Source organism: Ailuropoda melanoleuca, chromosome 1 (genome assembly GCF_002007445.2).
Source record: "Ailuropoda melanoleuca isolate Jingjing chromosome 1, ASM200744v2, whole genome shotgun sequence".
NCBI lineage: Eukaryota > Metazoa > Chordata > Mammalia > Carnivora > Ursidae > Ailuropoda > Ailuropoda melanoleuca.
The window spans coordinates 147,972,166-147,988,564 of NC_048218.1; the positions used below are offsets into that span (position 1 = coordinate 147,972,166).

Sequence of the window (16,399 nt, forward strand, 5' to 3'; positions counted from 1 at the left end):
GAAAAAACAAAATAATCCCACAAAATAGAAAGGGTTATGACAACTTCTCACTGGAAAAATCAAAACACCAAATCATACTGACCTAAATAATCGAGAAGTGTAGTATTTCATGTAGCTAGAAGGACAGGATGGCTTCTCTCAGGATCATAAGACGATACCCAGCAAATACTGGGAGCAACATGCTTTCTTTTCACATCTATAAGAAAAGAAATGTAGTCGCTTTCCTGGCAATGAAATACAAGTCCTTCTCTTCAGCCTTATTGAGTCAATTTAGGACCACGCTGGATCAAATCTGCTGTCAGAGGAATGCCATGTTCAAATTTTGAGCCATTCACTAACTAGCAAGAGAAATTGGATTGCCATGCTTGTTTTATTTTAATCAGGACCCATTCCTGCACTGGGGTCAATTCCAGAAACCACATTGCTGTTGAGTCAAATATAATGTCCACTAACATTGGCCACACAACCATAGGAGAGAAATGGTCAAACTTAGGAGGAAGATATAAAAAAAATAAAAACAGCAAGGCATCATTGTTCAACTCCAAAATTTAGTTTGTTTGCTTTTTAAAAAATTATATTACTCATTGAAAATGGGTTATAAATTGACTTAACCTTCTGGAGGGTAATTTGGCAATATACAAAAAACATTTCAAACATAATAAATTTGGGAATGCATACGTGTGTGTGGAAATAAGGAGGAAACCCAGAAATGTTCTTGCGGTTGTCACTGGCTGGTACATTTATGGGTGCTTTTTATTTTTTTTTAAATATTCTCCAAATATTATTTAACAAGCCTAATTTCATTTGCTCAAACACAAAGAATATGAAGTAACCTGTTATTTCAGGACATGGCTAACTTTCGGTCAGGAATATCCTCTGGAAGCTTAAGTACTCATAGCAAAAGTAGTTTCAGGGATTCATTTGCTATCTTAAAATGAAGAAAAGAAAGTAGCAATCTGTCTGAATCAAAGATCTGAGTTATGGAATTCTCTGCTTCTGGAATTCTAGTTTAGTCCATTTGGCCTAGAATCCGGGGGGTGAGGTTGGGGGGGAAGACAAGGCATAAAAATCCTGCTGAAGATATGTAGTTACTACTGAACATTTAGCATAAAGCTTGTCTTTCTAATTCAACCTCTAACTCAGCTTCACAGGCTCTTGCCTGTTGTTCCTAGTGAGTAAAGAGTTGAGGCCACATGACCAGACTTAGCTTGATTTCATGTCACTTTCATTGAGGGGAATAGGTTGGACATTTTTAAAAAAATATATGAGCATAGGAAAACATCTGAACTCACTTTTAAGTTAAGGATCTGAACACCTAGGATAAAGGAATGTATGTTACTGAACTGGGATTTCCAACAGATACTTAACCCAAGGTAAGGATCTTAATTAAATTGGTTTTATTCAGTGATGATGTTCTTTCTCCAGATTTAATTTGATAATTTCCCCCATTCTCAGACTATTCCCTTAATTCTCTTCCTGCCCCTACCATCACCTCTCCAAGTAACCTTGGACAAGTCATTTAACCTCTACAGTATCTTTTCTGAAAACAGGCCCCTGTCATAGATTCCCCTCTGTCTAAACATCTCTAAATTTCACTGAAGCGAAAGATCAGCAAAATCTATCTATGAATTTAGGATTGCCCTTAAGCTAATGAGAGAGTATTTATTGTATTTTACATAGTCATCCTTTTAGAGACTTAAAAACAGATCTCCCATTTACATAAAAAGGGAATGTGCTAGTAACAGATCCTACCCCATCAGTCCCCCAGCAGTTACTGTGAGCCAGCAGTCAGCCTGTGCCTAAATTGGCCATGAACAGACAAGTAAGGACAGCAGAAAGGCAGGAAATGGGGTTAGGTTGATTTCCATCTATTAGCAGCAGCTTAAACTGGCGTGCTGGGCAGCTCTGTCTCCCATTGGCTACAGCTGCTGAGAGCAGCAGGATGAGGGTTGACCTATATCTGTCGGGTGTAAGTCAAACCCTGAATCTGTAGCAAACTTCAGTGTTCCAGAACGCCAAGTTTAACTTACGCCCAACCACATACAATATTTTTATCAGGAACTGTGATACACTCCACCTGCAAAGAACTTACATCTGTGGGTCTCCCCCCCACCCCACCCCTCAACCCTTCAGCTTCTTTTGCTTTCTTTCTCACTGCCTCTCTCTCCTGTCATCCTCTTACCATTTTTGTCCTTCTGCTTCTGTGTCATCCTCTAGCTGAGAGGGTTGTTATGGTCACAGCTGTGCTCCTTCTAGCAATCACAGGGACACCAGCCCTTCTCTGCCTTCCCCAGTTTCCATCTGACCAAGTCGTGCCCCTGCCTTGCCACTGCAGTTGTTACCCCAGACTGCCCCTGCTTCCAGCCCACGTGTGTCCTTCTGGGCCACCAAGAGTTTCAGAATGTGTCAGTTGCTAATACAACTGCAGCTGTGGACAGAAATATAGTATCAACAATATTCAAAACATGGGTCCTCCAGTTCCTACCCAGTAAATGTTTCTTACTAGTTTTTGAAGGCCAAATAATTTTTTTTCTTTTTTTCTTTTTTTTTTTTTAAAGAGAGAGTTTTATTCAAACACTTTCCTAGCTTAGGGAATAAACTACCTGAACTTTTCATTTATGCAACTACCATTCAAATGCAGCCAAGCTCCTCTCCCTTCGTCTTGGGTCTCAGTGGGTATATGCTGTTTTGGGTCTCAATCAGTATGTGTATGTACTTACGCACACCGACGTCACAACGTGAGACCTAACCTAGTCAATTCTGCCTTCACACTAAAGCATCCATACATAGCAGGCTTCGATTTAGAACACAGAAGCTGCTCTCTGATACCTATTACATCTTCACCGAGGCCCTGTAGTAACAGAAAAGCAGCCCAGGTGATGGAAAATTATTCTAGCAGCTCAGGTCCCCAAGCACATAAGCCACATTGCAGTAATTTGAGATGGAAAAGACCTATTAAGTCATCCCCCTGATCCTCTGAGGGCATGTGGTGGGTTTTCCCCTCTCCAATATGCTGATCTACTTTTTAGTGCCTTTTCCAATTGTAAATGGCAAAAGTGATGGGGCTTCCACACCTCCCAGGGGACAGGGCAGCACAGTCTATAATAGAGCTCTCCATTAGGGCATGAGACTTGCTCAGCCATCTAAATCATCTTTGTTTTGACTTTCATTTCCATCATTCGTCCTCCTGTCCCACTGGACCACACCAAATAATTTCTCTCCATCCCTGCTATTTACACCCTCCAAGTACTTGGGGCCGATGAGCCAGTCCCTGTTAGTTAGAGCTGATGGTCATGCTGGGAGACTTGTCTCTTTCATCTTCCCCTAAAGGCAGTCCTTCAGGCTTATAAATCATATTTGTTGCTCTTCAATGAACACCCATCAGTTTCTCAATAATTTGCCTCATTTTTTTTGTCATTCACACTGGTCAGGAAATTCCCACTTTGTTTGTCTCTGTTGCCACAAAATAAGATGATGGTAGTAGGATCTCTGCTTACAGAAAACAGAACAGATCCCTTCGGCCACCAGGCATCTTCCTACCCCCAGGATACTGCAGTCATCGAGTTCTAATCTTCAACTCTCTTACTTTACTTGGGGTGTGGGACTATTGTGTCCACAGGACTTAGGTGTGTACCCAGAGACAGGAAGAGTTGATCCGTATTCCAGCCAGCCAGCTTTCCATGTGGCGTATTTAATTAACACCCATTAGCTGTTTAAATCATAGCTCGCTGCCCATCTCAATTCCCAGTTGGAAGAGTTTCCCTGAATATCTTCAAGAGAATGTTAACCTCCTCCTTTCCATGAATACTCCCACATTTACCGATTTTAAAGTGGGTGACATCAGCCACGTTGGACACCTTTGCTGGAGGGGGAGTTCCTTTGCTAAGAGAGGTGGAATAGACCCCTCTACCTTAAACAAGTGTGAATGCCACTGCAAACCAGGAGTGGGGTTTGTAATGCTAGGGTCAACAGTGTTCAGCCAGAGGTAGTCCCCTGTCTACCTCTCAGTTAAGGGTCACCCTCAGCGCTAAAGCACCAAATTTAATAAGGTCTTTCCTAACATACTCAATGCTCACATTTATGCAATGATAATAGCACCATAGTGCTTTACAAACTGTTTTCCTCCAACTACACCAACCTTTTTATTTTATTTTATTTTATTTTATTTTTTTTAAAAGATTTTATTTATTTATTCAACAGAGATAGAGACAGCCAGCGAGAGAGGGAACACAAGCAGGGGGAGTGGGAGAAGAAGAAGCAGGCTCATAGCAGAGGAGCCTGATGTGGGGCTCGATCCCACAACACCGGGATCACGCCCTGAGCCGAAGGCAGACGCTTAACCGCTGTGCCACCCAGGCGCCCCTACACCAACCTTTTTAATAGTCAACCACCTTGCGAGGAGGGAATTCTCCTATTTTACCAGGGAGGAAACTGAGGCTTAGAGAGGTTCCACCACCCATTTTCACAAATATTTAGTCAATTCTCCTTTCCATTCCCTTTCCTTCCTCCCTCTGAAGTCATTACAAAGAATGCTGCTCTCTGAGTAATATGGGAAGAGGTTCTAACTCTGTGCAGGTTCCTAAAGTCATTGACATACTGCCCATCGCATAATGTTTTTCTGTGTGCTTAGTTGGCAAAAATAGGGTAACCAGACATCATCCACAGTTTGAAAGGAGTCCCATGGTTTTTCAGTAGGATAATTCGCTTGTTATTCGATGACAGAAAGAGTATATTAAAATTTATAAGACATGGCCTGCTATCTCTTTCTAAACGATAACGTAATGTTATTAGGCATGAGCTAAAAGTGAGCTTATCTCTTCAAATACCAGTTCAGACCTTAAGAGTATCTGTTTTTCCCTGCCAAGCTGATAAAATTACGTACACCTAAGATAAAGGAGGAAAGAACTATATGTTAGAAAATGTTAATAACACGTTTGAGAAAACAAAGAACCGGAATAATACTGACATTTTTTGGATTGGTAGGGGAAGAAAGGGATAAAGAAAGGGGAGTAATCAGAAGGGGGAATGAAGCATGAGAGACTATGGACTCTAAGAAACAAACTGAGGGCTTCAGAGGGGAGGGGGGTGGGGAAATGGGGTAGGCTGGTGATGGGTAGTAAGGAAGGCATGTATTGCATGGTGCACTGGGTGTTATACGCAACTAATGAATCATCGAAACTTTACATCAGAAACCAGGGATGTACTGTATGGTGACTAACATAATATAATAAAAAAATATTATTATAAAAAAATACATTTTTTGAGTAATATAAAAAGCAGAAATATAATTTTCTGCCCAATACGTGGTAAAAGAGGCATGGCATCCTAAAACTGTGCTAACTGCTAAGAAAAAAAAAAAAAGATATTTTACTTATTGCATCACTTATTTTCAAATAGGGCTTATCAATATATTTAATTTGGCACAGATGTGGTTATAGTAGGATAAAGACATCTACTGAAGGGGGTTTCTGCATTAAAGGATTGAAGGAGCTTCCAAAGAAAACTCTTCAGTTCCAGCATTTTGAAAAATCAAGATTAGGAAACATATCTGTTGAAGTGGGTTGCTCCTTCCATGGCCTGGCCAGAGAGAGCAGATTGACAGCGTAAGTGCACGGGTACAATGCACGGAAGCATGTAGAAGTCGCCATCTCTCAAGACACAGGGCAGAATTACTCCTTTTGCATCAGTTTGTGGGCCCTCACTGTCTCCTGTATGACTGTTTATATTAATTTTTTTGTTTTAAAAAGACAAAAGAACAGTTCACCCATCTCCTGCCTCCAGCCTCTGCCTCCTGTAACCACCAATCTGTGCTCTGTTTCTATGAGCTTAGTTTGTTTTGCTTTGTTTTAGATTCCATGTATATGAGCCATCATACAGTATTTGTCTTTCTTATTTCACTTAGCATAATGCCCTCAAGGACCATCCACGTTATTGCAAATAGCAAAATTTCATTCTTTTTTATGGCTGAGTAATATTCCAGTTGTATCTATACAACACAATTTCTGTATCCATCCATCAGTGGACGCTCAGGTTGTTTCCATATCTTGGCTATTGTACCTAATGCTGCAATGAACACGGAAGTGTATATATCTCTTCAAATTAGTGTTGTTTTCTTTAAATAGATACCCAGAAGCGGAAGTGCTAATCACGTGATAGTTCTATTTTTAATTTTTTGAGGAAGTTCCATGTGGCTTTCCACAGTGGCTGCACCAGTTTTCGTTCCCACCAACAGTGCACAAGGGTTCCCTTTTCTCCATTCTAACACTTGTTATTTCTTGGATTTATAATTTGCAAATATTTCTTCCTGTTCAGTAGGTTGCCTTTTCATTTTGCTTATGGTTTCCTTTGTAGTGCAGAAGCTCTTTTAGTTCGATGTAATCCCACTTGTTTATTTTTGCTTTTGTGGCTTTTGCTTTTTGGTGTCAGATTAAAAAGAAATCATCACCAAGATCTATATCAAGGAGCTTATCACCTATGCTTTCTTCCAGGAGTTTTATGGTTTCAGGTCTTATGTTCATGTCTTTAATCCATTTTTAGTTAATTTTTGGGTATGGTGTAAGATAGTGGTCCAGTTTCATTCTTTTGCATGTGGCTGTCCAGTTTACCCAGCATCATGTATTGAAGAGACTCTTTTTCCTATTGTATATTCTTGGCTCCTTTGTCGTAAACTAATTTACTCTATATGCATGGGTTTATTTCTGGGGAATCTGTTCTGCTCTATTGAGTGATGTGCCTGTTTTTACACCAATACCATACTGTTTCAATTATTCAGCTTTGCTTTTCTTTTTGATCGCTTTAGCTACTTTGGTTTTTTTGCAGTTCCATACAAATTTTAGAATTGTTTGTTCTATCTGTGAAAAATGCCATTGGAATTTTGATAGAGATTGCATTGAATCTGTAGATTGCTTTGGGTAGTATGGACATATTAACAATGTTAATTCTTCCAATACATGAGCATGGTGTATCTTTCCATTTTTTTGTGTTTTCTTTTATTTCTTTAGTCAATGTCTTATACAGTTTTCAGTGTATGGGTCTTTTACCTCCTTGTTAAGTTTATTCCTAAGTATTTTATTTTTTCTGATGCAGTTGTAAATGGGATTGTTTCCTTAAGTTCTCTGATAGTTCATTATTAGTGTGAAGAAACACAGATTTTTGTGTATTGCTTTTGTACCATGCAACTTCACTGAATTTGTTTATTCCAACAGTGTTTTGATGGACTTTTTAGGGTTTTCTATATATAGTATCATGTCATCTGCAAATAATGATAGTTTTACTTCTTTCTTTTCAATTCAGATGCCTTTTATTTATTTTTCTTGCCATCTAATTGTTCTGGCTAGGACTTCCAATACTGTGTTGAATAAAAGTGGTGATGGTGGACATCCTTGTCTTATTCCTAATCTTAGAAGAAAAGCTTTTCAGTTTTTTACCGTTGAGTGTGAGGTTAGCTGTGGGCTTGTCATATATGGCCTTGTTCATGTTGAGGTATGATCCCTCTATACCTGTGTTGTTGAAAGTTTTTATCATTAAAAAATTCTTAATGTTGTCAAATGTTTTTTTTAAAGATTTGAGAGTGAGTGTGTGTGTGTTAGGGAGGGGTGTCAGAGGGAAATGGAGAGAGAATCTTAAGCAGATTCTACACTGAGCGTGGAGCCTGACATGGGGCTCAATCTCATGACCCTGAGATCATGACCTGAGCCAAAACCAAGAGTCCAACACTTAACTGTGCCACGCAGGCGCCTGCCAAATGCTTTTTTTTTTTTTTTAACATCTAATGAGATGTTTGTATCATTTTTGTCTTTCACTTTGTTAATGTGGCTTATCACATTGATTGATTTGCAGATGTTGAACCATCCTTGCACCCCTGGAATAAATCCCATTTGATCACGGTGTATGATCCTTTTAATGTATTGTTGAATTCAGTTTGATAATATTTTGTGGAGGATTTTCACATCTAAGTTCATCAAGGATATTGTCCAATTTTTTTTTTTTTTTTTTTTTTTAGTGGCATCCATGTCTGGCTTTGGTATCAGGGTAATGCTGGCCTCAAAGTATGTTTAGAAGAGTTCTTCCAGGGCGCCTGGGTGGCACAGTCATTAAGTGTCTGCCTTCACGGCGTGATCCTGGTGCTCTGGGATTGAGCCCCGCATCAGGCTCCTCCGCTAGGAGCCTGCTTCTTCCTCTCCCACTCCCCCTGCTTGTGTTCCTTCTCTCACTGGCTGTCAATCTCTGTGAAATAAAGAAATAAAATCTTTACCAAAAAAAAAAAAAAAAGGACAGTTCTTCCAACTCCTCTATTTTTTGGAAGAGTTGGAGAAGAATTGGTATTAATTCCTCTTTGAATATTTGGTAGAATCCACCAGTGAAGCCATCTGGTCCTGGACTTTTGTTTGTGGCAATTTGATTACTAATTCATTCTCCTTTCTAGTAATTGGTCTGTGTTCAGATTTTGGTTTTGTCCTGATTCAGACTTGGTAAGTTGTATATTTCTAAGAATTTATCCATTTCTTCTAGGTTGTCCAATTTGTTGGCATAAAGTTGTTTATAGTCTCTTATGGTACTTTGTGTTTCTGTGGCAATAGTTGCAGCATCCCCTCTTTCATGTTTCTGATTTTGAGTCCTCTTTGTTTTTTTTCTTGGTGAATGACTAACTTGGACTTTGTGGCTGGACTGGATGGTGCCTGTAACTTTTTTGGATGAAATTATTAAGCAAATGTATCCTTGAAAATGCACCCTTGAAGATTCCAGCTGTACTTTAGGGTTTAATTATAAGAAAGAGTTTAATTATAAGAAAGAAGAACCTTTACTTCTTTAGAAAAATTACTGCAAATGCAATACATTCACTGTGGCAGAGTTTAAAGATATTGATACGGGGAAAAATGGATAGTTTTCATTCAAAAGTAACCACTTTTACATGCCTTCCCACAGCCTTACGTACATCTGTACATATCTTTTTTAAAACAATAAGTTGTTGGCTTTAATCTTCAATAATACTGACTCCTTTGCTACTCTATTCCCTTAAGTGCTTTGAAACTCTTATGGAAGAACTGATGCTGTTTTAAGATGATCTAAATAGGAAGGGGAAAAAAAAAGATGATCTAAGTAGCGTGATAAAAATGCTTTAAAGATGTTAAAAATACATTTACTTTCTATGAGTCTTATGAGGTTCTAAATCTTTTGGAAGTACAAGACACTGTCCACAAATTTTAGAAAAATATAATACCTAGAAAGTACATCATACTTACTATTCTGCTCAGTATTATGGTATATGAATCTTTTTCATGGTTTCCAGTGTATCAGAGATCTCCAACAATATGCGAAGGGGTGGAAACTGGCTAGACCCAGCCTTAGGAACTTAGGAAAAGAGGCAGGAGAGACCTAGCTGAGTTTAATACCAGACCTAAATCACAAATATCTTCATTAGGCTTATTTTTCTTTGCTCATTCACCTCCTCCTGACCATGCCTATCATCTTTGGTCCCAGGCACAGGCCATCTCCAGAGCATTTCTTTAGCATTTTCCAGCTTACTCTTAAAATAACTCATAAATACTAACACATTTTTGGGATCCTTAGGACTCTAGACAGTTTTGCTTTTTAAACTATACTGAATAATATACTTCATCAAACATAAGACACCATTCACTGTACGTTGTATCACTATTCAAGATGGTGCTAAGAAGAAAGATGCTGCCAGTTAAATTATAGCGTGCTACTGATTTAAAATTTTATGCACAATTCAAAGAGGTTAAAATGGGAAAAAGTAGTTTATAATAAATGAACTACGGCATTTACTCAACATCTACACATTGCATAGAGAATGTTCAGTCATATAGCATGAACAGATTTTTAGCGCACTCTACACATTAGGTTATGTACAGAGAAGTTTAAATTAGAATAGACATTTTGACATTTAATTCATTTACTTATTTTTGGATTGAAACCAAAGCAAAATGTTCATATTTTAACATTTATGTTTCCATATAGAATATTCCTTTTTCAGACTTTACAGTCTCAGAGTGGGAGCAGAGGCTATTCACGTGATGTTGGATCTCTTTAGCTTTTTCTAATTTGTCCTCAGAGACAATGGAATTTTAAGTTAGACCACTTTTTACTTCAAAAAGCATGCATGAGTTCCTTCATCTTTAAGATTCCAGTTAGTCACTTAATTCAATCTTTAAAAATTCATTAGGCTTGGAAAATTCAGATTTATTCCAATTTATGTGTATTATATCTTCTGTTTGGCCAGTTTAATTGCCAGATTTTACAGTTGCAAAAAAGGAAGATTCAGGCCACTTACATGGTTTGTCACTTTAGTTTTACTGATCCAAACATGTTCTTTCAGTTGCCTGAGATAGCTATTCTCTTCTTCTGAAATGAAAATTCATATTTCCATCACCTTTTTAACTATTCTATCCCATGTTGGCAGATGCAGCCCAGTATCCAAATCTAGCAATATAGTTACTCTCTCCCCTTGGGAAGAGAAAGACACATGCCCTATTTGTCCATAAGAGTAATTTGCTATCTAGAATAGAAATGTAGAGTCCATACTCAGTCAAACACGAATTAGTTCTGAGAGGGATAGAGTAAGGGAACAACTCACTTCTCATAGGCTCCCATCCTTTTTCCTTAGAATTTTACCTATTCTCATTTTCTTGCTTTAAAATAGATGATCTTTAAAGCACATGATACAAACAGAAAGAAACATAAAAATGTTTATAAAGTGTGAAACTTTGGTGAAGTTAAAAAAAAATCACACTAAGCATACACAAGGTAATACAGAAATCTGTATTTCTGTCTTTGGCAGAACTAGTTTACCTTACTTTTGTACTGAATAGTGATGGTATTTTGAGCCCCTTTAGGCTTCTCTCCCTCTCTCTCCTTTTGCTGTCTCCTGGGGCCAAAACTAAACCTGTTAACTGGAAAACAAGCTAGATGAGGCTGGGCAAGGGTTGACATGTATCACTTAGGACAAACTTTTTCCTCTGAAAGCAGAAAAAGGCTCAATATCTGTAGGGAAAGTAGACCCCAGAAGGCATTAATCAACTATGGTCCTGGAGGGAATCATACAAGAGACTTCTGAGAAGATGGTCAGAGAAGGAAGGCTGAGGTAGTCCATAATTACATTTTAGAAATGGTTGCATTTGACCAAAGACATCCATATTTTCCAAATAACAAAAACATTTGCATCCAAGTCATCTGGATTTTTTTGCTCCCCTAAGTAAATATTTCTGGTGGTATTTACAAATAAATACTTCAATCAGTGTGGCAGACAAGTTTAATTGTTCAAAATCCCACTTCTATTTCTCTACCACTTCATAGCAGTTATAATTGTAGCATCTTTCACTTAAAAAGTAACTGAGGTTTTTATTCTTGATCTTAAAATGGGATGCCAGACCAAACCATATTATTTTGCAATCACTGGGCTAATGTCTTTATAGAAATTTGACTTATCCTAAAATGATTTCCCTTAAATGTGGGACATTTAACCATTCCAATTTTGCCTAATGTAGATGATTAAAATACATTTAAACAAGTGTATGCCTTTGCTATAGAATGAGTGTGTTCCCTCAAAATTCATATATTGAAATTCTAACCTCCAATATGATGTTATTAAGAAACAGGGCCTTTACAACTGATACATGAAAAAATGCTCTACATCACTCGGCATCATGGAAATACAAATCAAAACCATGAGATACCACCTCACACCTGTCAGAATGGCTAAAATTAACAAGTCAGGAAACAACAAATGTTGGCAAGGATATAGAGAAAGGGGGACGCTCTAACACTGTTGGTAGGAATGTAAGGTAGTACAGCCACTCTGGAACACAGTATGGAGGTTCCTCAAAAAGTTAAAAACAGAACTACCCTATGACCCAGCAACTGTGCTACTAGGTATCTACCCAAAGGATACAAACGTTGTGATCCAAAGGGGCACCTGCACCCCAACGTTTATAGCAGCAATGTCCACAATAGCCAAACTATGGGAAGAGCCCTGATGTCCATCAACAGATGAGTGGATAAAGAAGAGGTGGTATATATACACAATGGAATATTATTCCACCATCAAAAAGGATGAAATCTTAGCATTTGCAATGATGTGGATGGAACTAGAAGGTATTATGCTAAGTGAAGTAAGTCAATCAGAGAAAGACAATTATCATATGGTTTCACTCATATGTGGGATTTAAGAAACAAAACAGAGGATCATAGGGGAAGGGAAGGAAAAATAAAATAAGATGAACTCAGAGAGGGAGACAAACCATAAGAGACTCTCAACTATAGGAAAAAAACTGAGGGTTACTGGAGGGGAGGGGGCTGTGGGGATGGGGTAACTGGGTGATGGGCATTAAAGACGGCATGTGATGTAATGAGCACTGGGTGTTATATGCAACCGATGAATAACTGAGCTCTACATCTGAAACCAATGATACACTATATGTTAATTAATTGCATTTAAAATAAGATAAACATAAAAAAAGAAGCAGGGTCTTTGAAGGTGATTAGGTCATGAGGGTGGAGCTCTCCTACGTATGCTTAGTGCCCTTATGAAAGGGACACCAGAGAGCTCTTTCACCCCTTCCCCACATGAAGACGCAGTGAGAAGATAGTCATCTATGAACCAGGAAGCAGATCCTCACCAGATCTCAGATTTCCTAGCCTTCAGAAGTGTGAGGAGACAATAATAAATGGAGTCTCTGGTGTTTTTGTTTTGGCAGTCTGAACTAAGAGTCTCCAAATGGATGATGGCATTTTCAAAAGAATTTTATATGTACTTTTTGTTTGTATTATATAGGATATATCTAAATTCAAAGCTATTTTTAATCATAAATAATCCTAAATGCAGGCAAATAAAAATGTAGTTATAAAGTAATATTTTCTTAATATTTCAATTATTTTTAGTAATATAAATACAAGCAAAATGATTAAAGAAAAATTGAATTATATCATGGCTTCATTTCCTGTTTTCATTACTCATTAAACCTTGATAAGTATGGTAAATGAAATGTACTACATAATTACAATGTGCCACAGATTCCTTTGGACACCACCTACATTAATTGTAAGGCTATTTTAAAATGAAATGTATGTGTGCCAGGTGGCTGATATGAACTTCTAAGATCAACCACCATCTTCCTCTGTAAAATTATTCTTTTCTTTAGCTTATCAGTAAAAACATAACTACTGAGATAGCTAACATTTATTCAGTGCTTACTATGTGCTAGGTACTCTGCTAGGAGCTTTAAAAGTATTTCATTTATATCTTTTGAGAACCCTGTGAGCTAAGTGTGATTGTAATTTCCATTTTACACACACAGTACTGTGTGCTTAGCCATGTATTTTCTGTGTGCCTTCTGAGTAGAGGGTTTTAGGCAGGGGCTAGAAGAACCTGGTGTTTACAAGCAATAATTTCAGAATAAGAAATTGCATGAAGGGCCAATTTTATTTCCAGTGATGGGCACACTGACAGTTTGCTGTCATCAATGGGCTCAATGCTATTTAATAAATTGCCTTTATCCTACACATAATTGCATTCATAATACATTATTTTACTTCTAACTTTTTAAACTTTTTCAGAAAATTGTAGTGTGTGGTATGTAAACCATTCTTTCTAGTAATGTATGTAAGGTCCATTTATTCTAGAAAAATGTGAGACCCAGGGATGAAAATAAAAGTCAGTTGTTTTTCCCATAGGAAACCACTGTTAATATTTTACATATATTCTCCCATTTGTTTTTATCCATGCATATGTAAATATATATATTTAAATTCAACTGGAAATGTACTTTATAGCTTGGCTTGGTTTTTCTGATTTTTATAATTTATTTGATAATATATCAAAACATTTTCTTATATCATTAAAATTTCTTCTGAATAATTCTAACCATAACACAGAATTCTGTTGTTTGGTTATACTCTAATTATTGGACCAATTCCTTATTGTCAGACATTTAAATGGGTGGAGAAAACTTTAAACACTTAAAGTCTTATTCATGCTTTAGGTATCAGATATTTAATGATTAAAAAATAATAATATAAATGTGCCCAGTAAAAGCCTTGACCCAATCCCTGTTGATCTGAAATTTAATCTAAAATTACAGAGTTGAAGGCAACCTTGGAGGAATTTAGTCCATTTTCCTACTTCTGGATAGGAATATATCACTACCCTAGATACAGTTCTCTAGAAACTACTCTTGAGGTTAATGAGGAAAGCAAATTCCTAACCCCTCCCAATGTATTATTACAGAGAGTTGGTGTCAAGAGCACAAGCTTTAGAGGTAAACAGACCCTTAGGAACAAATATCAGATAAAGGACTTTGATCTTTGATGCTGACTTTATTACTTGCTCTCATTTTCAGTTTCTTTAAGGATTCCATCACAGAGTTTCCGCAAGGATTCCACGAAATTAATATAGAGTGCCCAGCAAAGTGTAGGTGTTGAATATGTGCCAGTTCTTTTTATTTACTTGGTCTTTCTCAAATCTATAACATTTCCTTGCATTCTTTCTACAATAAAAAAATACCCACAAAACAATATTTATGGCACTAAATACACCTGACAACCATTACTAAATCCTCTGAACTGCTTCTCCAAACCAAACTAATTCACTTGACGTTTTCTAAAGCCTACTTTTATAATTCTTTACACATTCAGACTCCTAAATTTTGAGACCCCAAATTAGAATATATCACTGTTGGTCTGGCCAGGAATGCAGATGGTAAGAAATTCCACTATACCTTATATATTGTTACATTGTTGCCACTCTGGCAAGAACTTGCTGAATTTTTTTTTTTTTAAAGATTTTATTCACTTGTTTGACAGAGATAGAGACAGCCAGCGAGAGAGAGGGAACACAAGCAGGGGGAGTGGGAGAGGAAGAAGCAGGCTCCCAGCAGAGCAGGGAGACTGACGTGGGGCTCGAGCCCAGGACTCTGGGATCACGCCCTGAGCCGAAGGCAGACGCTTAACAACTGAGCAACTCAGGCACCCCAGGAACTTGCTGAATTCTTAAGAAGTTCGGATGTTATTAACCCAGGTTCCACTTAATGGCTACCATAACCACTGGTTCCCTGTGCTATACTTACTTCTTCACACTGATTCTTCATCTTGCATAGAAGTAGTTCCTTCATTGTTTCAAGTTGGTTTCATTGACTTGGATCTGTTTTCCAATACCAGACTATTTGGTTTTAATCAAATAGTCTTGTCATCCATACATGAACTTTAGTCTATTTTTAAATTACTCGTGAAATTTAGAGGCATATGAGTTAATACATACCCCCACAGATCAACAAGAAACCATTACACATCAATGTGGCAGAGTATAGCCATGACATAGAACGAATGGCTACCCCTTTGTAAGCAGGTTTCTTTTAACATGAGTCCAGTAGTGCTGAAATCTTCTTTAGTCTTATATGTTTGAGTAGATTTTAGTATGTCGTCTGTGTGGATTATGAGTTTGTAGGCTTTGGCTCTGAAAACTGTAATTACCAATGTTTGAAAGACATCTGTGAGGGTGAGGATATGAAGGAGATAAAGCAAAACCAAGATATATAATTACCACACCCCATCTTCCTATCAGGAACTTTGGATGTTTAAAGCACTTTAGGACCTTTAGACAGGCCCTTCTCCTATCAGGGTGTATCATCAGGTTGCCCTGAATGTACATAACCAATCTCTCGGGCAGTAAATGTCCTCTTTCACATATACTATTAGCTCAAAGGTCCTTCAAAGACCAAGGGTGGAAAAGAACCATGCTTCTTTATTACTGAGGGATCATATCTCTGACAATGATTATAAAGGCAATTTTTATTGTGAGGGAAAAACACTGGGCCTGGAGTCAGGAGACCTCATTTCCAGCTATGAATCCCTCATGTGCTAACTGTGAGCCCAGTGGAAGCTTTCCTCAGTTTCTAAATAGGCCTCAATTTCCCCATCTGTAAAATGGAAATAATCACAGAATTGTTGCATACAGAAAGGTCATGGATATGAATATGCTTTAAAAATACTATGAGATTTCTATAAAACTCAGGAGATAAGGGGGAAAAAATCTCAGAATCACACCATTTCATTGGAAATCTGGTCATTGGTTTCTGCTTTTCATCTATGTATTTTCATCAAATACTGAACATATTTGTTTTTAGTATTTCTCTTTTTTTTTTTTAAAGATTTTATTTATTTATTCGACAGAGATAGAGACAGCCAGCGAGAGAGGGAACACAAGGGGGGAGTGGGAGAGGAAGAAGCAGGCTCACAGTGGAGGAGCCCTGATGTGGGGCTCGAACCCATAACGCTGGGATCACGCCCTGAGCTGAAGGCAGACGCTTAACCGCTGTGCCACCCAGGCACCCCTGTTTTTAGTATTTCTGAGTGTGTTGAATGCTTAGTGACACTATGAGTAGCT

At 37.8% G+C, this 16,399-nt stretch overlaps 1 long non-coding RNA gene across 1 annotated transcript in view; it reads right to left on the reverse strand.

The window, feature by feature from the left end:
- Window positions 1-4,148, reverse strand: part of LOC117803755 — a 121,618-nt gene extending 117,470 nt beyond the window's left edge. Inside the window, exons 1-2 of the long non-coding RNA XR_004627810.1 lie at window positions 2,183-4,148; window positions 83-196 (exon numbers count right to left, since the gene is read on the reverse strand). This is a non-coding gene — a long non-coding RNA (uncharacterized LOC117803755). The remainder of the gene's footprint in view (window positions 1-82; window positions 197-2,182) is intronic.
- Window positions 4,149-16,399: the final 12,251 nt, after the last annotated feature.